The sequence below is a fragment of the Euprymna scolopes genome, chromosome 25 (assembly GCF_053919585.1).
Source record: "Euprymna scolopes isolate OS-2025 chromosome 25, ASM5391958v1, whole genome shotgun sequence".
Classification (NCBI taxonomy): domain Eukaryota; kingdom Metazoa; phylum Mollusca; class Cephalopoda; order Sepiida; family Sepiolidae; genus Euprymna; species Euprymna scolopes.
In genome coordinates this window covers 58,982,389-58,997,089 of record NC_136506.1, presented here as the reverse complement: position 1 = coordinate 58,997,089, position 14,701 = coordinate 58,982,389, and the positions used below count along the sequence as shown (strand labels likewise).

General features: G+C 28.4%; 1 protein-coding gene across 2 annotated transcripts in view; it reads right to left on the bottom strand.

Moving 5' to 3' along the window:
- The window catches only part of LOC145247367 (Krueppel-like factor 6), a 294,094-nt gene that overhangs the window by 222,795 nt on the left and 56,598 nt on the right, over nucleotides 1-14,701 (bottom strand). The window lies entirely within an intron of this gene.

Genomic DNA, 14,701 nt, shown 5'->3' with positions numbered 1-14,701 from the left:
CATTGCATTTTGTGCAACTGTTGTCAGTTTTCAAAAATGCTAATGTGAGCTGAAACTTTATTTAAAAAATAGTGGGAAAGGGAAAGGGTTTAATCCCCCCCACCTCAGTTTTTTTCAAGTAACCTTGGTGTCGCTCGGGAATTTCAAATTCGGTCATAAATGTGTAGTCGGAACATCACCAATGGTGTGCTGTGATTCCTGTGACAGCTGGTACCATTTCAGCTGCGTACGAGTTAATCGGCAAGATACCTTAGGGGAGTGGGTTTGTTCTAGTTGTAAGGATGAAGCTCCTCAGGTCAGTCCATATAGTGAAAATTAGTTAATGTCAGGATGCATGAGAATTTTGAAGTTTAAACTGAAAATTGACAACAGACAGTGGCACACATATATTAATATAAAAAAAAAAAATTAATTGAATTAAAGTTGTAATTAACTTGTATTGGGAAAAAGTAATGATTATCCATTACTTTTTCCTCTCCTCCTTGGCAGTGTGTGAGAAATTTCCACATTCAACCGCCATCTTGCTTTCAGGCCGCCTATACAGTTTGGTAGGCGGTCTTTGATTGGTTTAAATTTGAATGTGGCAGGTGATTTGACTTGCCGTCTTTTTTGTATTTGTGCGTTTATTTTTCAGTCTGAGAAAGAACACGGAACTGTACAGACTCAAACCAGCAGTTCCCTCACTAGGGAGCCAAGACAATTCCTTCATGGACACCAAACAGTTGGTGAACAAAGGACATATCTCTACAAGCAGAGACAACTTATTTTGCTCAACCTATTCAGATCCAGGATGACATTCAAGAAACTCTTCGTCATGTTATTATCAAATTATTGGATTTTATCTCATTTCATCTAGAGTCCCAAGGGGCTCACATTATGTCTGATTATAGGCGCCATCATTCCCGCCATGTTCTCCATGATCTTCATGGATCCTTCCAAAGGAACAACGAACTAACATTCCAACAATAGGAATTCAAACTAAAGGCTCCATGCGTATGGTAGCAAATCGGGCCACCGTTTTGTAAAAGGATTTACCAGAACCAAAGAACTTTTATTGCTGTTACATTATGAATAAATTTTGAGTTTAAAGGTATGGCTTTTGTTTGTGGAATTCATTTGCTACTGTAGGGAGGAAATTGAGAAACGTTAGAAATAAATTTCTCACAATGAAAAAAAAAAAAACTAGTAGTAAGAAATTAGTAACGAAATGAACAAAAAAGCAATTTGTGAAAACGAAAGGATTGTCAGTCTATTCGACATTATGGATAGAAAATAGATTATGAAGCGAAAAGTCATCAAATAAAAACGAGGATGAAAATAAGCAGTTTCATAGAACATTGGTCAGAGAGAGAGAGAGAGAGAGAGAGAGAGAGAGAGGGAGGGAGGGAGGGATATGAAATTCGAAAGTGGGAGATCGAAGTGGAATTGGTAAAAAGAAAATACAAAGGAAAGAAGCATGAACAAATGAATAAAGATATGTGATTATATTGTAAAGAAGCAGCGTGTTTTAAAGAGAAAACTAAGAATTATTTTCTTAATACAATCTCCTTTCTCTTCCCTTCCTTCCTTCCCCTCTCATTCAGTCAAGCATATTTTAGAAGACGTGAAAGAATGACCGAAATGAATTGAAGGTAAATTAAAGATGTAAACAATAGATGTGAAAATCGGTTAGGGTTAGTATTGGGGTTGTGCAGGAGGACATACAGGCTTGAGAAATTCTGGCCAAAAAGCAAGGAGTAAAATAGAAAAAATACTGCAAAATTAGGAAACTAATTTAGTGATGATAAATCAATGATGAATTTCGATAAAAGACAAAAATAAAGCAACAATCCATCTGCATAATGTTTTCGAATAAATTAATATACAAAAATGCACATTTTTATATCTTGGCTCAGGATATTCCTAGAATTGTAATATTGTAAAAATATTAAAAATAAAAGAAAATAATCTGTGAACACTAAATATAAGCAAAACTATTTAAAAATTAATATTTTAACATTAAAAAACCAAAATAAAGGCATTACTGTGGTCACTCATTTTCTCTTACCTTGAATCCAATGACTCGGCAACAGCTATTAGGTCAACCTGGATGACAATACTCTTTAGAAGCCAGATTACCTTAAGGAACAATCGTCCTGTAAGTACACACACAGCCAATCTTGTTTCGCCAAACTGATCCATAGTTTTAACCAGTACAGTTGTTTCCCTGACACTGGCTCCGTTTAAGTCATCAACATTGATGCCGCTGAAGCCAAACAATTGATGGATCTGCCCTGCACCCGCTCTCCTGCAGATTCAGTACTTGTCTGTCTCGATAGAGATGAGGGGGTCATTCTTTGTTTTTAGAGTGAGAACTCCTTGCACCGACTTTTTCACGGTCAAAAATTGCAACATCTGTTGTCACTGCAGTTGTATTTTATTGATGCCAGGAACGAATTCAAATCAAACAATTGTATTTTAAAAACATTTTTACAAAAAGAATACTATAATTGAATTCCTTGTAACATTTCACCTGAGAAAAGTTGTGTTTGATCTTGATAAAAAGCTTTGTTTTTGTGTAGAAAGAAACATCAAAAATGATAAATCCCAAGTGTTTTTTATAATTATGATTGTCTTAAACTTTTTTAAAACATCATCATTATAAACTACTACTACTACTCACTAGAAATTCTTCTTACATGTATCATTATCAGTAATTGTACACTGGCAGCAATAGGTGGCATTATCTGGAGTGATGGTGACAAATTTCCCTAGATTACCAGGTAGTTGCGAAAATGCAAATCAATTTGCATTTTCGCACGATGTGGATATTTAGAACATATATCATATCATATATATATATATATATATATATATATATATATATATATATATATATATATATATATGCGGCAGCGTCCAAAACTAAGGAACAAAATTTTAAAACCTAATATTTGTTAGAAATAACAACTGTGAAAAGCTGAAATTTTACAACTGGTAGTCGTTATCATCCATAATAACATAATAAAATTTGAATCATTGGCAAATGATAAAAAAAAAAAGAATTATGACAATTATTTATTTATTTTCAAAATAGGAACGTCCAAAAGTAAGGGACAAAATACATACATTTCTGTGGAAATCTACTTTATTTCCTTACAATATATACCAATCCTTATTTAAGAAGCTCAATGTAGTTACAGAGCAATATAGTAAATGAATGACAAAAGTCTATATTCCAAATTCAAAATGGCGTTATGGAAACATATTATAAGGTATTTACAGCTTCTTTTCCAATTTTAAGATTTTAATCATGTCAAAACTTTATTTCCTTTTGATGGATTGATTGTTGCTAATTCTTCTGATGAGATTCACTAATTTATATGATAATTAAGTGATTGATTTTGTGCTACGAAACAGATACTATCAAGAATTGTAAATGTCAACTGAATTAAAGGAATAAATTATAAGATGGTCAACATCATGAACTTTGGAATATAGACTTTTATCATTCATTCAGTATATATATATATATACTTATTATTTATTACTCACAGTTTTAATATAAATCATTCTGTTGCTCACTTCACTCATTTTGATAACAATTGTAATTGACCTTGTGTTTTTGTTGACAATATATGATGGCTTTTTCTGAAATTTGAGTGACAACAAGTCTCTCCAGGATTACAAAACTCTTTCAGTGAAGGTCTGGATGACCTTTTCTCTCCTCAATCTTTCTACCCTCACACAACCTTTCAACATGGTACTAATTGATGTTTGTGCCATCAATTGGTCAACATTGCTTGGTTATGTTGGTTTCAACATTCAAGGATTTTCGTTAATTTTCAGCTGTTTTTATTGGTGCCATACGTTCTATAAAGTAAATCATCCCAAGGATTCAAATTTCTCCTAATTTTCTTCCCAATGTTTTTATTTTAACTATTCTTACTGTTTCTACAATTCTTGTAGTATGGTAATTTTCCTTTCAGTTCTCTGGCAAGTTCCATGTATTTATTTACTTTTTCTTTCTCCTTGGTCTGTCACCTGCTGAGACAGTGAAATCTATTATTATTATTATTTTTATTATTATTATTATTATACTTATTATTATCATTATTATTATTATTATTACTATTATACTTATTATTATCATTATTATTATTATTATTATTAAAAAGAAGGAGCAGAAGAGGAAGAAGAAGCAGAAGTAATTCACGGCGATAAGGCAAAAGTTATCATAAAGATAAAGATGAGAATAATACTTGTGATAAAAAAGGAAAACAGAATAAAAAAGAAAAGTAAAACTTTAATGAAAATATAAGAAAAAATTCAGAGGAAAATATCTATTTGAATGAGAAAAGAAGAACTAATAAACTGGATGGTGAAATGTAGCTAGGTACATATGAGAGGAAGCTGTATTCATTATACAATTTATATTTTAATGCTTTATACAATTAATGTTTTAATGCTTTATACAATTAATGTTTTAATGCTTTATACAATTAATGTTTTAATGCTTTATGCAATTATTTTTTTATGCATTATAACATTTATATTTTAATGCTGTATACAATTAATATTTTTATGCTTTATACAATTTATATTTCAACGCTTTATACAATTTATATTTCAATGCTTTATTCAGTATATATTTTTATGCTGCATACAATTTATATTTCAACGCTTTATACAGTTTATATTTCAACGCTCTATACAATTTATATTTCAACGCTCTATACAATTTATATTTTAATGCTTTATTTACAAAATTTATATTTTTATGCTTTATGAAATTTACATTTTTATGCTTTATACAATTTATATTTTTATGCTTTTTACAAATTATATTTTAATGCTTTATACAATCCATATTTTAATGCATTATACAATTTATATATTATGCTTTATACAATTCATGTTTTAATGGTTTTTACAATTTATATTTTTAATGCTTTATACAATTTATATTTTTATGCTTTATAAAATTTTTATTTTAATGCTCTATACAATTTATATTTTTAATGCTTTATATAATTTATATTTTTATGCTTTATAAAATAAATATTTTCATACTTGATACATTTTATATTTTAATGCTTTATACAAGTTATATTTTAATGCTTTATACGATTTATATTTTAATGCTTTATACGATTTATATTTTAATGCTTTATACAATTTATATTTTAATGCTTTATACAATTTATATTTCAACGCTTTATACAATTTATATGTTTATGCTTTATACAATTTATATTTTTAATCCCTTATGTAATTTATATCTTCAATACTTTAAACTATTTATATTTTTAATGCTTTATACAATTTATATTTTGATGCTTTATGCAATTTTTATTTTTATGCTTTATACAATTTATATTTTTATGTTTTATCCAATTAATATTTTAATACATCACACAATTTATATTTTAATGTTTTATACAGTTACTAGTTTTATGCTTTATACAATGAATATTTTAAGGCTTTGTAAAATTTATATTTTTATGCTTTATAAAATTTATATTTTAATAATTTATACAATTTATATTTTAATGCTTTATAAAATTAATATTTTTATGCTTTATACAATTTATATTTTTATGAATTATAAAATTTATATTTTAATGCTTTATAAAATTTATATTTTAATGCTTTATAAAATTTATATTTTAATGCTTTATAAAATTTATATTTTAATGCTTTATAAAATTTATATTTTTATGCTTTATAAAATTTATATTTTTATGCTTTATACAATTCATATTTTAATGCTTTATAAAATTTATATTTTATGCATTATAAAATTTATATTTTTATGCTTTATAAAATTTATATATTTATGCTTTATACAATTTATATTTTAATGCTTTATAAAATTTATATTTTATGCATTATAAAATTTACATTTTTATGCTTTATAAAATTTATATTTTTATGTTTTATACAATTTATATTTTAATGCTTTATACAATTCATATTTTAATGCTTTATAAAATTTATATTTTATGCATTATAAAATTTACATTTTTATGCTTTATAAAATTTATATTTTTATGTTTTATACAATTTATATTTTAATGCTTTATACAATTCATATTTTAATGCTTTATAAAATTTATATTTTATGCATTATAAAATTTACATTTTTATGCTTTATAAAATTTATATTTTTATGTTTTATACAATTTATATTTTAATGCTTTATACAATTCATATTTTAATGCATTATACAATTTATATATTTATGCTTTATACAATTCATGTTTTAATGCTTTATACAATTCATATTTTAATGCATTATAAAATTTATATATTTATGCTTTATACAATTCATGTTTTAATGCTTTATACAATTTATATTTTAATGCTTTATACAATTCATATTTTAATGCTTTATACAATTCATATTTTAATGCTTTATACAATTTATATTTTTAATGCTTTATACAATTTATATTTTTAATGCTTTATACAATTCATATTTTAATGCTTTATACAATTCATATTTTAATGCTTTATACAATATATATGTTTAATGCTTTATACAATTTATATTTTTAATGCTTTATACAATTTATATTTTTAATGCTTTATACAATTCATATTTTAATGCTTTATACAATTCATATTTTAATGCTTTATACAATATATATGTTTAATGCTTTATACAATTTATATTTTTAATGCTTTATACAATTCATATTTTAATGCTTTATACAATTCATATTTTTAATGCTTTATACAATTCATATTTTAATGCTTTATACAATTCATATTTTAATGCTTTATACAATTCATATTTTAATGCTTTATACAATTCATATTTTAATGCTTTATACAATTCATATTTTAATGCTTTATACAATTCATATTTTTAATGCTTTATACAATTCATATTTTTAATGCTTTATACAATTTATATTTTTAATGCTTTATACAATTCATATTTTTAATGCTTTATACAATTCATATTTTAATGCTCTACACAATTTATATTTTTAATGCGTTATACAATTCATATTTTTAATGCGTTATACAATTTATATTTTTAATGCTTTATACAATTCATATTTTTAATGCTTTATACAATTCATATTTTAATGCTTTATACAATTCATATTTTAATGCTTTATGCAATTCATATTTTTAATGCTTTATACAATTTATATTTTTAATGCTTTATACAATTCATATTTTTAATGCTTTATACAATTTATATTTTAATGCTCTACACAATTTATATTTTTAATGCGTTATATAATTTATATTTTTATGTTTTATACAATAAATATTTTCATGCTTGATACATTTTATATTTTTATGCTTTATACAAGTTATATATTAATGCTTTACAAAATTTATATTTTAATGCTTTATACGATTTATATTTTAATGCTTTATACGATTTATATTTTAATGCTTTATACGATTTATATTTTAATGCTTTATATGCAATTTACCCTGAAAACATACACAGCAAAACAATACATTTTATTGTCGCGTTGATTGTTTATTTGTAATGCAAATTTAAAAAACATATTTTCAGGGTTATTTATTTATTTTGGTAGTGTAGTAGAAAATGTATGAATGTTTTTAAAGAAAGGTGTATAAAAAAATCAGAATAAATTTTTAAAAAATGAAGGCGGGGAGTAAATCGCCGTTGTAAAATGCTCTTATGGTTGTCAACGGGTTAAAGTAGATTTATTTGTAAGAAAATTGCATTAAAATAACTTAAACATAATACGGAAATGAACAATATACAAAAAAATGCAGAAAGTAATAACAATTGTTCATTATGATAATGTAAAAGCAAAAAAAAACAAAAAAAAAAAACAATTGGGACGCTGAAAATGTACACAGTAAGACAATATGTTTTATTGTTGCGTTGATTATTTGTTTATGTATACATGCGCAACCAGAAGTCGTAACCGAATGTTGGGTTACAACACTCATTACAAGGTCATTTGAGTTGTATAATCATATAGATATATATATATATATATTAAAAGAAACAAAGAAATACATGACAATAAAAAGATATATTGCATGTATTCCACAACAGAGATAAGCATGAATTTTTTTTCTTAAATACGAAAACTAATGAAACCTGATGAACACATGAAAAAGCATCGAGACGTTTTGATGTCTGAGTTTTCGTTATCCTTGGATGACTCGGCTGTCAGAAGTCGATTGTATATGTCATGCTACCCTGTCACTATTTAGCTGAAGGCAAAGTTAGGCTCAAGGTTGGTTTTAAATGTGGGGAAATACCAGCTCCTTCCATGGGAACAAAAATATATGTATGCTCGCCTCGGTTTTATATCATGATTGAAGGTGCTTCAGGTGACCAAATTCTTTCGGAGGAGGTAATGCCTGTAAGGATGGCTTCTTGAGATCTTAGATCCCAGTCAAAAGGAGGAATAAAGTTATAATTTTACATTGCTTTCTTAATACTATGATGAAACGTGTAATAGAAAAAAAAACAAAAAAAAACAAACCAATTGAATACTTTTGTCAGTGTTAGTAGTTGCCACATTTATTTCAGTTGCCGTTTCATACAGTTTCAAAAATAGGTCAAGTGGGATTCGATTAATAAGCGTTCCATTGCAAGGTGAAGTTTCTGATGAGTAATTTTAGTATGCAAATTTGGAATTTAAATCACATGTATGTTTGTCATATTTGTGGGAGAAAGTTGAAGGAATTTAGAAAAAATAAGCATTGATGGAAGAATTGGCTTTGAGTGGAGGTTTATTCAAGCATATAATATGAAGGTTAGAAACGTTGTTATAAATAAAATTTATCGAAGTACTCAATGGTTGCATTCTAGTTCGTTTTGTCTGCCAGTCAAGTTCATGTCTATTTTGTTGAAACGTTTTTGCTGATATTTTTTATTGTTTAGATGGGAATTGTGACAGACGATTATGTTTTGTTAGTTTTCCAATGTACAGTTTGAGCAAATGCTTTTGATATGAAAGCGATGCCTGAATATAACAGATATTTAGGTTTGTAGGAGAACTGCTATTGCAAATAGTTGTGACAGTTTGTAGTGTAAATATGTGATTAATATAAAAATGTTGTGATAATAAGAATGAAGCAGGTTTAAATGCTCAGTATCTGTAGAATGTATATATCTGGATGTCATTTTTCCCCATAGTCGTTTGTTTGATTTGTCAAAATATGATTATCGAATTCAAAATGGTTCTATGTGGAGATGGAAAGCACCATCACAAATATCCTGTAATTGGTCTCTTTAGAATTCCTGTTTATTAGAAACAGATCACATGTTTGCATTTCTTCTTTTTGTAAATGTTAGTGTATAATGGAGTGGCATCCATTGTGACAATAATGCATCATTGGATAATTCTTCAATCCATTCTATTTAGGAATTAAGTCTTTTATGCAGTTGGGAATGGTGTATACCACAGTATTCAAGATTTTTTTGATGTGGTCTTAATTTTGGAAAAATTTATACTAATGAGTATTTTGATTCCTGATACAACTATTCTTTCCGCAGCTAAAAAGTGACTTAATTTGCATAGATCTTGTGTTTTATGGAGCAATACAATTAGGTCTGAAGGTTGAAAGCTTCTCAGTTTCTTTGAAATCAGTTTGAAAAAATTTATACAAGTGTTGTGTTTAGAGAAATGATTTGTTGGAATAATGGAATATTCGAGTAATAAGTAGACGCACTCATTGTAAGTGAAATAAAATTTATTTGTGGCAGAAACATTAATTATTTGCAGAACGATATGCATGTGTTAGCCCAACTGCCATACTTTTTTTCCTTTGGAACTCTCCTTTTTTTTCTCGAATCTATAAAGGGCATTAACTTTTACTTTCTTGATTAGAGTTATTTCCCCTTTAGATCGCTATAACACTTCCCCTTTGAAATATGGTGTTGTAGGATGTTTAATGTGGGTCTATTTGTAGAGTTGAAGTTGGTTTGCACCTTCATTGCATCCTTTGCATTGGACTTTTTTCTCAGACTTTGTTTTTTTACTGCATGTTGCTTGAACACTTTGAGGTAATTCAAATGTGTCCAGTAAAATATTTAATGGAATGATTGTGTTGTCTCTTTGGAAGATATGAGTGACAAAGTTGATTTGCATACCTGACCCAAATAGATGATTGTACATCCACATCATAGATTACATTACCAGAACGACATACAATGTGACCTTGTGTCCATTTTTCTTTACCATTGTGGTAGACTTTTGCCAATATAGGTTGTCCTGGTAGGAATTTACATGACCTTGCTCCATGATGGCGATTAAATTGGTTTTCCATCGTCCTGTTTCTCTTGGGAAGATTATTTGGCGATGGACGAATAGTAAACATATTTTTCTGTTCATCAGTGCTTCAGCAGGAGAATTGGGCAATTTGGATTTTAAGTAGCTCTGTAGCTACTTAGAAATATTTCTATGATCTCTTGAGTAGTTTCTTCTCCTTTTAAGTTCAAGAGTGCTGTCTTAAATGTGTCAACAGAGCATTCAGTTTGGCCATTTGATTGTGGGTGGAAAGGTGTAGATCTGAGATGATGAATACCGTTTTATTTACAGAAGTCAGAAAATTCTGCTAAATCAAACTAAGATTTCAAAAACGTCTAATATACGAAAAATTTCTTGTAGTTTCTTTACCGTTTTATTTGATGTATTATGGTTCATCTGGAAGACTTCTGGCCACTTACTGTAAGCATCAAACAATATTAAGTAATGCTGTCCATTAATTGGTCCTGCAAAGTCCATTTGTAGTCGTGACTAAGTACTTTATAGAAAAGTCATAATCTAAAAGCATAGTTGCCATTTTTGTAAGTGGTTTGCTGTATGAACTGGAATTCTTTTCCTGGAACCAAAAATACTTGTTAAGGGCTTGTGGTCAGTGATCAGAGTAAAATGATAGCCATATAGCATTTTGTGAAATTCTTTACCGCATAGATAATTGTTAGGGCTTCTTTCTCAATTTGGCTATACTTTCGTTTACTAGACGTCAAAAACTTTTATGCATACATAATAGCTTTTCACTTCGATCAGGAAAAAATGTGTGATATTACTGCTCCAACTCCATAGTCTGAAGCATCAGTCACAACAGTAATGTCTAATGATGGATTGTAGTGTGCCAGCAATAGATAAGAATTAAGAGATGTTTTGATTTTCTGAAATGATTCTTTGCATGTGCTTGACCAGTTCCATTTGGTATCTTTTTGTAAAAGATTATTCAGAGGTCTTCATAACTTGTGTAATTCAGGTAAGAAAGAACCATAATGACTTACACGATCCAGAAAAGATCGTAGTGTTGAAGCATCCTTTGGAGCTGCCATGTGTTTTATTGCCTGAATATTGTCTGGGTCTGGTTTTTAACCATTTTTGTCAAATATAAATCCAAGGTAAATAAAATTTATTTATGGCAGAAACATTAATTATTTACAGAACGATATGCATATGTTAGTCCAGCCGCCATATTGTCCACCATTTTCCTTTGGAACTCTCCATTTTTTTTCTCAAATCTGTAAAGGGCAATAACTCTTATTTCTTTATTAGCATTATTTCCCCTTTTTGATCGCTATAACAACAAGTATAACACTTTATATAGAATAGAGAAACACATAACCAATTAGTTTAACTGTTTTACTGTCTATTTCTATGATTTTCTGTAGGTGTAATTACATTCTAATATTAACCATTCTTTTATTTCGTTTTAGTCATAGCTGATTTTTTATCTGCAAACATGTTGATCATGATTTCATGTGGAAATATTCAGTTCAGATTTCTCTCAAAGAATTCGGCAGAGTAATCATTTTATTTTTAAGATTGACAACTTTCTTTTATTTTTTATTTTATATATGAGTTGTGCAATTGCATTCACTAGCAAAAGATCTAGCTAATTTGCATATTCCTTTAAACATTCATTTTAATTAATTCCCTGTTAGTTGCTTCAGTTTTCGGTCATCTTTAGTTAACTATTACGTGTAATTATATTCATGCAGATAGTCTACATGATTTATACTTGCATAGTATTTGCGTAAAAAGTTTATAGTAAACATAAAATTGTTTCCATATATATTTATGTATACGTATATATTTTTGTTGAACAAATTTTGCCTACCAAACTTCTCCAAGAGTTTTTGGTCTACAGACATGAAACTTCATATATAAGGTATTTGAATCCATGCAAAACTTTATATTTGGGGTTTAGCCCGGAAAATCGGTGCAAAAGTGTGAAAATTTAAAAAAAAAAAAATTTTCAGGTGAAGGTGAAGGTTGAACGCTGGCATTACGAATGCATAACATATTAGCTATTGGTTCATGTTTTAATTTTTAGCCTTGCAGTAAACATGTTTCATAGCCCAGTCGTTTACGGCAGAGGCAAAATAAATCGTGAGTTGAACGTTTTGGTTTTGATTCTCGGTGGTGGCGCATGCGTCTTTTTTTTATATACTTTTTAAATCATTACTATATATTGGATCCAATCTATTTATCTATCTATCTATCTATCTATAAAAGTAAAAATGTCTGTCTGTCTTTTCTCTATGATAGTTAAGGAAGGCTATTATAAAGAAAGGCATTACATTACATAGTCACACTTTTTAATATATACATATGTGCATAACATTATGAACAGTACATACGGCCCGAGCAAAGCTGGGTGGAACTACTAGTATATCTACAAAAGTGAACGTGTCTGTGTGTCTGTCTGTGTACATTTTCCTACGCAATAACTCTGTCAATTTTTAGTCTACAGACTCGAAATTTGATATACAGGGTACTGAAATTTGGGAAAATCTATGTGATCGGTTTCGGCCAGAAATTTGGCTGTTAAGGGGTCAAAGTTTTACAATTTGACCTTTGAGAACTCTACCAAACTCCTCCGACAATTTGGGGTCTAAACACTTGAAATTTTAGATATAGGTTCCTTGGACATGAGTCTAACTTAATAAATTGATGTGAGCCCAAGACAATAAATGTTAAGGGGTCAAAGTTAAAAAAATTGACCGTTTTTTTTTGTTTTTTGTTTTTTGCTCAGCATACACCTCCAAACACCCGGGCACTCATGCTAGTATATCTATAAAAGTGAAATTGTCCATGTGTGTATCTGTCTGTGTATGTACACTTCCCTACCAAATTACTCTGTCAATTTTCAGTCTACAGACTCGAGATTTGACTTAAGGGGTATTGAGATTTGGGAAAGTCTTTTTAATTGGTTTTCGGCCATAAATTTGGCTGTCAAGGAGTCAAAATTCAACAATTTGACCTTTGAAAACTCTACCAAACTTCACCAATTTTTGGATCTAAACACTTGAAATTTTAGATGTAAGTTCCTTGGACATGGATCAAACTTTTGAACTTGATTTGAGCCCAAAACAATAAATATTAAGGGGTCAAAGTTAAAAAATTTGACCTCTCAGCCAATTTTTTCTCTAAACATTTAAAATTTTACATAAAGTGTATTCAAACACAAGGCAAGCTTTTAAATCGGTTTTGGGCCGAAAATTTGGTTTCCAAGGCGTTAAAGTTCAACGATTTTCCCTTTGAAATCTCTACCAAACTCCTCTGCCAATTTTGAGTCTAAACTTGAAATTTTAGATGTAGGTTATTTGGACATGGATCAAACTTTTTAATTTGATTTGAACCCAAAACAATAAAGGATCAAAATTGAGATCAAAGTTAAAAGAAAAAATGACCTCTGCTGTCTCTACCAAATTACTCAGCCAATTTTTGGTCTAAACATTTGAAATTTTACATAAAGTATATTCAGACATAGGGCAAGCTTTTTAATCCGTGTTTGGTTGACAATTTGGCTGCTAAGGTGCCAAAGTTCGAAAGATTTGACCTTTCCGGTCTCTAGCAAACTATTCAGTTAATTTTGGGTCTAAACATTTCAAAATTTTACATAAAGGGTATTCAGACATGCAACAAGCTTTTTAATCAGTTTTTAGGCAAAAGATTGGCTGCCAAGAGGTCAAAGTTTACATAGTTGACCTTTGCAGACTCTACCAAACTCCTCCAACAATTTTGGGTCTAAACACTTGAAATTTTAGATGTAGGCTACCTTGACACGAGTCAAACTTTTAAATATATATATATATATATATATATATATATATATATGCATATAAAGTTATGAACAGTACATAGGGCCCTGAGCAAAGCTGGGCTGAACTGCTAGTGTGTATATATATATATATATATATATATATATATATATATATATATATATATATAGAGAGAGAGAGAGAGAGAGAGAGAAAGAGAGAAAAATAGTGAGAGAAATAGTGAGAGAGAGAAAGAGTGAGAGATATGTTGAAAAATATATGCTTTTGCATTTACTTTGTATTCTTTTAATAAATCAACCCTTGCAAAGTAAATGCTTGGTGATTGGTAACATATAACAAGAAAGCATATATGCCTTGTTGCTATGTATTTTGTTCTGAAGAAGAACTTATTTGGTTTCTGAAGAGTCTATCGATAAAAGATTCAAGGTTGACATATTAATGTTCGATGTTCTTCTGTGTACAAAACAGTCTGCAAAAATGTACTAGTATTGTTTTGAAAAGATAATTAGAAATATTTATAAAATCTTAGTCACTGAAAAGTAGTGTAATATCATTTCTTTACTTATATTTATACCAAGAAAATACCGATGACAGAATGGATAAAATAACTTCTGCAAACAGTTTTGCATGTCAACCTTATGAATATTAGAATCAAGATATAATAATACTAAA